General features: G+C 45.1%; 1 protein-coding gene across 1 annotated transcript in view; it reads left to right on the top strand.

The window, feature by feature from the left end:
* The first annotated feature begins 3659 nt into the window (after positions 1–3659).
* The window catches only part of STAT3 (signal transducer and activator of transcription 3), a 111183-nt gene continuing 108842 nt past the window's right edge, over positions 3660–6000 (top strand). The window contains exon 1 of the mRNA XM_040434719.1: positions 3660–3741. The gene's annotated coding sequence lies outside the window, so the exon portion shown is untranslated. The remainder of the gene's footprint in view (positions 3742–6000) is intronic.

The following is a 6000-nucleotide window of genomic DNA, read 5'->3' as shown; positions in this document are numbered from 1 at the left end:
CGTCTAGAAGGGGAGGTGATAGGAAACTGGCTCTCAAACAGAGGGAGCTGAGATAGATCCATCGCCTCAATACGTTGAGACCAGGTGGTCTTAAAGGGTTTCTATCACTTCATATCACATATTTAGGTGTCAGACACTAGCGATCCGCTAGTGTCTGCTCTAACAAACCATCCTAATATGATAGGTTTTGGGGCAGCCGTTTTGCTAAAATAACAACTTATATCTATATGCTAATGAGCCTCTAGGTGCTATGGGGGCGTCATTAGCACCTAGAGGCTCCGTCTACCTTCCTAAACTGCCGCCGCCCAGTGCGTCCCTCCAGCCCGCCCATCTCCTGCTGAAGCGATCCTCTCCGTGCGCGTCTCTGTTCTGCGCATGCGCAGTGAATGTCTGACCGCTTCCCTGCTCAGACATCTCCACTGCGCCTGTTCCTCGGAGCACTATGATGTCATCGGCGCAGGCGCAGTGGAGATGTCTGAGCAGGGAAGCGGTCAGACATTCACTGCGCATGCGCAGAACAGAGACGTGCACGGAGAGGATCGCTTCAGCAGGAGATGGGCGGGCTGGAGGGACGCACTGGGCGGCGACAGTTTAGGAAGGTAGACGGAGCCTCTAGGTGCTAATGACGCCCCCATAGCACCTAGAGGCTCGATAGCATATAGATATAAGTTGTTATTTTAGCAAAACGGCTGCCCCAAAACCTATCATATTAGGATGGTTTGTTAGAGCAGACACTAGCGGATCGCTAGTGTCTGACACCTAAATATGTGATATGAAGTAATAGAAACCCTGTAATGTTGATTTTAAGTGGAGTGTGATATAGGGTGGGGCTCCTCACTGTTCTCTCTTGATCCTCTCCATGTTGTGCCCTGTGATATGTGAATTCTATTGGTGTCATCAACTATGGAATTAATTATGATAACTGAATTACAGTTAATTTTAGATCTATTATAAAACATATTTTCTTTTCTTTCTCCAGATTCTTGTCATCTATGCTCTATTGGCGTTGTCTATGGATGGTGGGCGCTTTTCTCTACGTCCTTTTGCTGTAATTTTGGTGATGGGGGAGATCCATGGGGCGCATAAGTATTCTTTATGCTATACATCATGTGGGTCGACTGTAATAGGGTTGTTTGTTCTGAGTGGTGGTTTCTTTAATTGTTTTACTTTACAGACTTAGGGGACGGCTTTTGGGTTTGGGTTCTCGGACATTGACGTGTCCTTGACCCCGCACCCTGTATGGACCTTTGGTCATGGTCGTGAGAATGACAGGACCTCTGGCCCCCGTCCTTCTGTCTCTTAGTATCAGTATGGCACAGATCTTGTAGGTGTTTTGTCCTAGTGCCGTTATACTCTATACCACGTTCACTCTACTCTCTAAACCTGTATACAGTGACCTGGTGGGGTGCTCAGTGGCTCCTGCCTGTTTATTCTTCTGAATTCTCTAGATTACTGTGCCCTCCGTTTCTCTCCCTTCTCCGTTTCTCGCTCCTGTCTGACTGCGCTAGCCCTCTGTCTGAGGCGTGTCATTGCGTGCGGTGTTTGGCTTGCTGTTTCTGGGGCAACGGTATAGCTGGCGTCGTTGGCTGGGCGACGCTTGCCTGGCGTCGCGGGCGTGGCTTGGCCCGACGGATCCCCTGGATTGGTCACGTTGGTCATGTGTTTACTCACGTTTCCGTGGTGACGTCGCTGGGCTGCATCTTTGGGGATGACGTTGTCGGGACTTTGGGCATGCGCGGTCTGACTGTGAGGACGCAGACTTTTGGCGCCCCTGTCCATGCACCGCCTTGTGAGTGTTTTTACTTTATTGATTGTAATCACTTTTAATATGTATACACAAGTGATATCACAGTGCGTTGATGGATCTTATTGTCACCAATTAATGCACGGTTATGTTGGTATTATGATTACCACTTCTATATGTGATTATCACTTATGATGATATATATGATGCAGTATCACATGTAAACCATGTAATTCACTATTGATGTAATTTTCACTATGTTGTGTTGTCCACTGTATTTTACACTTGGCTATATATTTTTAATTGAATTATTGTCACTTTGATTGTTGCTATGTATTGTGGGTATAAATACCCCTGTATGACAACATGTTGTATGCTTGAGAAAGACCGCATTGAGCGGTTGAAACGTTGCAGAGGGGAATAAAAGATCCACCATTTCTTCACTTTACTTGGAGTGCTGCCTCATCCTTTGGATATTATACTTACTTATAGCCGGTTGAGCCTACGGCTGTGAGGATTTGCACCCGTATCATCGGTCTTGTGCTGCTGTGATTCTTTTTTATATATATATATATATATATATATATACATATTAAAAAAAAATCTCTATCAGGGTGAATAGGACAAGGGATTAAAAGATCCCAGGTTCTAGCACCTAAGGGAGCTAATAGTTATTAAATAAAAAGGAAAAAAAAGGTAAAAAAAAAAAACACACCAAAATATTAAGTATAAATCACCCCCTTTCCCAATTTTACATATAAAATATATAACAATAAATAAATAAAACATATTACATATCGCCACGTCCGAAAAGTCCAAACTCTTACAAAATATCTCCTATGTGGTGAACGCCATAACAAAAAAAAGTGCGATTCGCCATTTTTTTGTCACCTTGTCGTCCCCCCCCCAAAATAGGATAGGATCCTTCTATTAGGGGCCGGATGTTCAATAAAATGTGGAATGCACTCAGCCTTTTTGGTGTTTTATTTTTTTTGTGTGGTATCAAATCGCAATACTTTTTTATGGTATCGAAATCGAATCAAGATTTTGGTATCGTGACAACCCTAGTTTGGAGGTGGAACTGGACCCATGCACCCTGCCTGACCATATGAAAAGAGGTTCCCGGTCTCAGGGAATCCCCGATAAAATAAAAAAGTAATAATAAGGCTACATGACAGCGAAAAGAAAGTCTGTCGTGTGCATATAGCCTTATAGTAGTGGAAACGCAAAACAAATTCTTCAGGTCCTGAAGTACAAAACTGGCCTGGGGTCCCCAAAGGGTAAAGTATGAAGTTACATTATTGGCTAATCAGTCCAGTTTCAGTTAATCTTAGTTTGTAAAACTTCCAGTTGTTCTCCATTTGTCGTCGTACAGAACGTACATTGGAATCCAAGTTTTAGCAATCGGTTGACGTCATCCTCTTTTACATAGAAGACGTAACCCAAACTGTGACGTCACGCTGCCAGGAATCCTTCTGATTTCCAGCAGGCTGTTCTACTCTCCGGCTCTCCGCCCCGCGCGGCTCAAAGTGTCTCTTCATTGTGCACTGCATAGGACGAGGGAGGGTGACGAAGTGTCTCTAACAGCCAAAGCGGAGACCAACAAGTGGGCGGTGATTTTCCTTGGCATATGAATAATAAATCAAAAGGCGGAGTTTCGCAGTCTCGTTGGTTTCTTGTAGACCAGAGGGGGCGTGTCCTGGTTATGAATAATTAATTATAGAGGCGTATGGTCAGGGGATTGATATGATTGGTGGAAAGGTGATGAGTAATCTCCGCAGACGAAGTGACCCCTGGTGATTACTGGACGCTGATTGGTGGGGGGTTGACTGAGGACGGAATTATGGGCGGGAAAGGGCTGAAACTAGGGGCAGTATTTGGCATTTGTGGGCGGGTCTGTGAGAGGTGGGTCAAGCAGTTTCCGGCTTCGGTGTCACAGACTGTCGGAGCTGCGTCAGAGAGAAGAAGCTCCTGGAAGTTGTGAGAGGCGGAGATAGGTGAGAGTTGCTGCTTTCATACTTATCTTATGGAATGTACTTATACTGGGAGCTCCAAATGCTGCTCACATGGCGGACTGGTGCAGGGCTGTGTACATGCTGGTTATGATATTAGTGGACACGTAGGACAGGAAGGAAGTGTGTTGTGGAGCAGGCAACAGGAACTGGCATTTGTTATATAGATGTGTATAGATATACAGATGTGTATAGATATATGTATGTATATACAGGGGTGCACCACCAATGAGGCAACCTGAGGCGATTGCCTCAGGCAGCACCAGGTAGGGGCAACAGAAGGGGGATTATCTGATTCTGCAGTATAGTATTGGGAAGCACAGTGGGCACAGTATGTGCTGCTGTATTATCCTGTATGTTTTGTAGCTGTATATGCAATGTTTTCAAAGTATGTCTTTAACAATAGTGGTGGAGGGAAGGGGTTAGGATAAGAAATTGGGAGTTGGGGCGCCGTTTCAGTTTTCGCCTTAGGCAGCAGAAAAGCTAGGTGCACCCCTGAGTGTGTGTGTGTGTGTGTATATATATGTGTGTGTGTGTGTGTGTGTGTGTGTGTGTATATATATATATATATATATATATATATATATATATATATATATATAATTACACCTCCAGTACCTATAGTTTAAATAATTTTTGTATCTGGAAATGTCAGAAAGTTAATTATTGAGCGCTGTTCACATGTCCGTTATAGGCTTTGTTGCATATTCTGTAGTTTTCATGAAAAAAATAAAATAAAATGGCACAGCATGCAGCATTATTTTTTACGGTACAATAACCGACACCATAACGGAATCTCATATAGTCAGTGAGGTCCATTGGGTGTCTGTGTCCATCATGTGTCAGAGCCAGCACCGCTGTCACTTTCATTTTTCTGTTACCGTAATACAACAGAAAAAAGGAAGTGTGAACCCCGTGTCACCTGGAGTTACGCTCGTTTGATGTCCATATGCGCTATTCAAGCCATAGAATTACAGCAACTCTGGCTGAAATCTGACATTATACGCCAGCGAGGTCTGTCAGGACTCGTGGAGCTGTCTTCCTGTGCGGGAGAGTCTCTCTTCTCTGGTTGTCAAAGTGGATCCAAAAATGAGGAGCCTACAGCTTGACATACACAAGTCGGCGATCTCTCTGGATCCTCCTATACATAAGCAGCTCAGCCGAGCATGCATATAGGGAATGGGATTTGGGGAATGCAATATCTCCTTATGGAGGGCGTCTCAACGTGTGAATGGGGAAATGGGAGAAAGCCATGGCCTGCTAACAAAAGGTTTGAGTAATTGAATCCAACTTGCCCAATCCTTATTTTCCCATACTTAAGCCATGAAGGGAGAGTGGAGAGGCCACCGTACACATTAGATGGTTGGCTGAACCCACCGACATTGACGGGTTCAGCACTTCTAATATGTATGTCCTCATAGAGGACATGGGACGGTTGTCCAAAGCAGTTTCCTCCTTTAAAGTTGTTTTCCAGTTAGGCTAGTTTCACACTTCCGGCAAGCCGTTCCGGCTTAGAATGCCGGGGATCGGCCGGACGCAAACCGCTGCCAGCGTTTGTTTTAATCATATTTGCTGGATTTCAGTCGGACCCCATTATAGTTCATGGGGCCGGACGGCAGTCATGGATCTGGCAGGCTCTTCCCGACAGCCTGCCGTATCTGTAAACACTAGTGCGAAACTAGCCTTAGTAACCTCTCAGAGTTGGTGAACATTGATGTGACAGGACAGTATTCACAGGTTATGGTAGAGGCACCTTACTACCAGTGTCGGACTGGGGTGCCTGGGGCCCACCGTACGGATACAGTCACATATTACTTGCTCACACAGCAGCAAGATGCTACCAGATGATTGAATTTGGGGGTCCCTGCAGCAACTCTGAAGAGTTAGGTCCTGGGCAGAAGAGCATACTGGTAGCTTTCCTCTATACCTAGAAGTCATCTCAGCTCTGATCGTGTCTGTAATAATAAACTGGGGAGTTTCTTAAATCAAGTTTTTATATGAACATAGGCTGGTTGAGGTGCTGTACATTGAATATATGTATGTAGTGCAGTAAGTCTACTGTGTTATGTGCCACTTGTGCAGGGGGTGGGTGACTAGGGGCCCACCTTGCTCTGAGGCCCAACGTGGGATTTACCTGTACCCCTGTGGGCCAGTCCGAGCCTGCTTACAACCATTGGGGTTCCCCATATTTCAATCTCGTCCTTTACTAAGGCTGGTGAATGTTTTGACATAGGGACAGATGTC

The sequence above is a fragment of the Bufo bufo genome, chromosome 6 (genome assembly GCF_905171765.1).
Source record: "Bufo bufo chromosome 6, aBufBuf1.1, whole genome shotgun sequence".
In the NCBI taxonomy this organism is placed as follows: Eukaryota; Metazoa; Chordata; class Amphibia; order Anura; family Bufonidae; genus Bufo; species Bufo bufo.
Note: the sequence above shows the minus strand (reverse complement) of the source record. Positions and strands in the feature narration are given on the sequence as shown.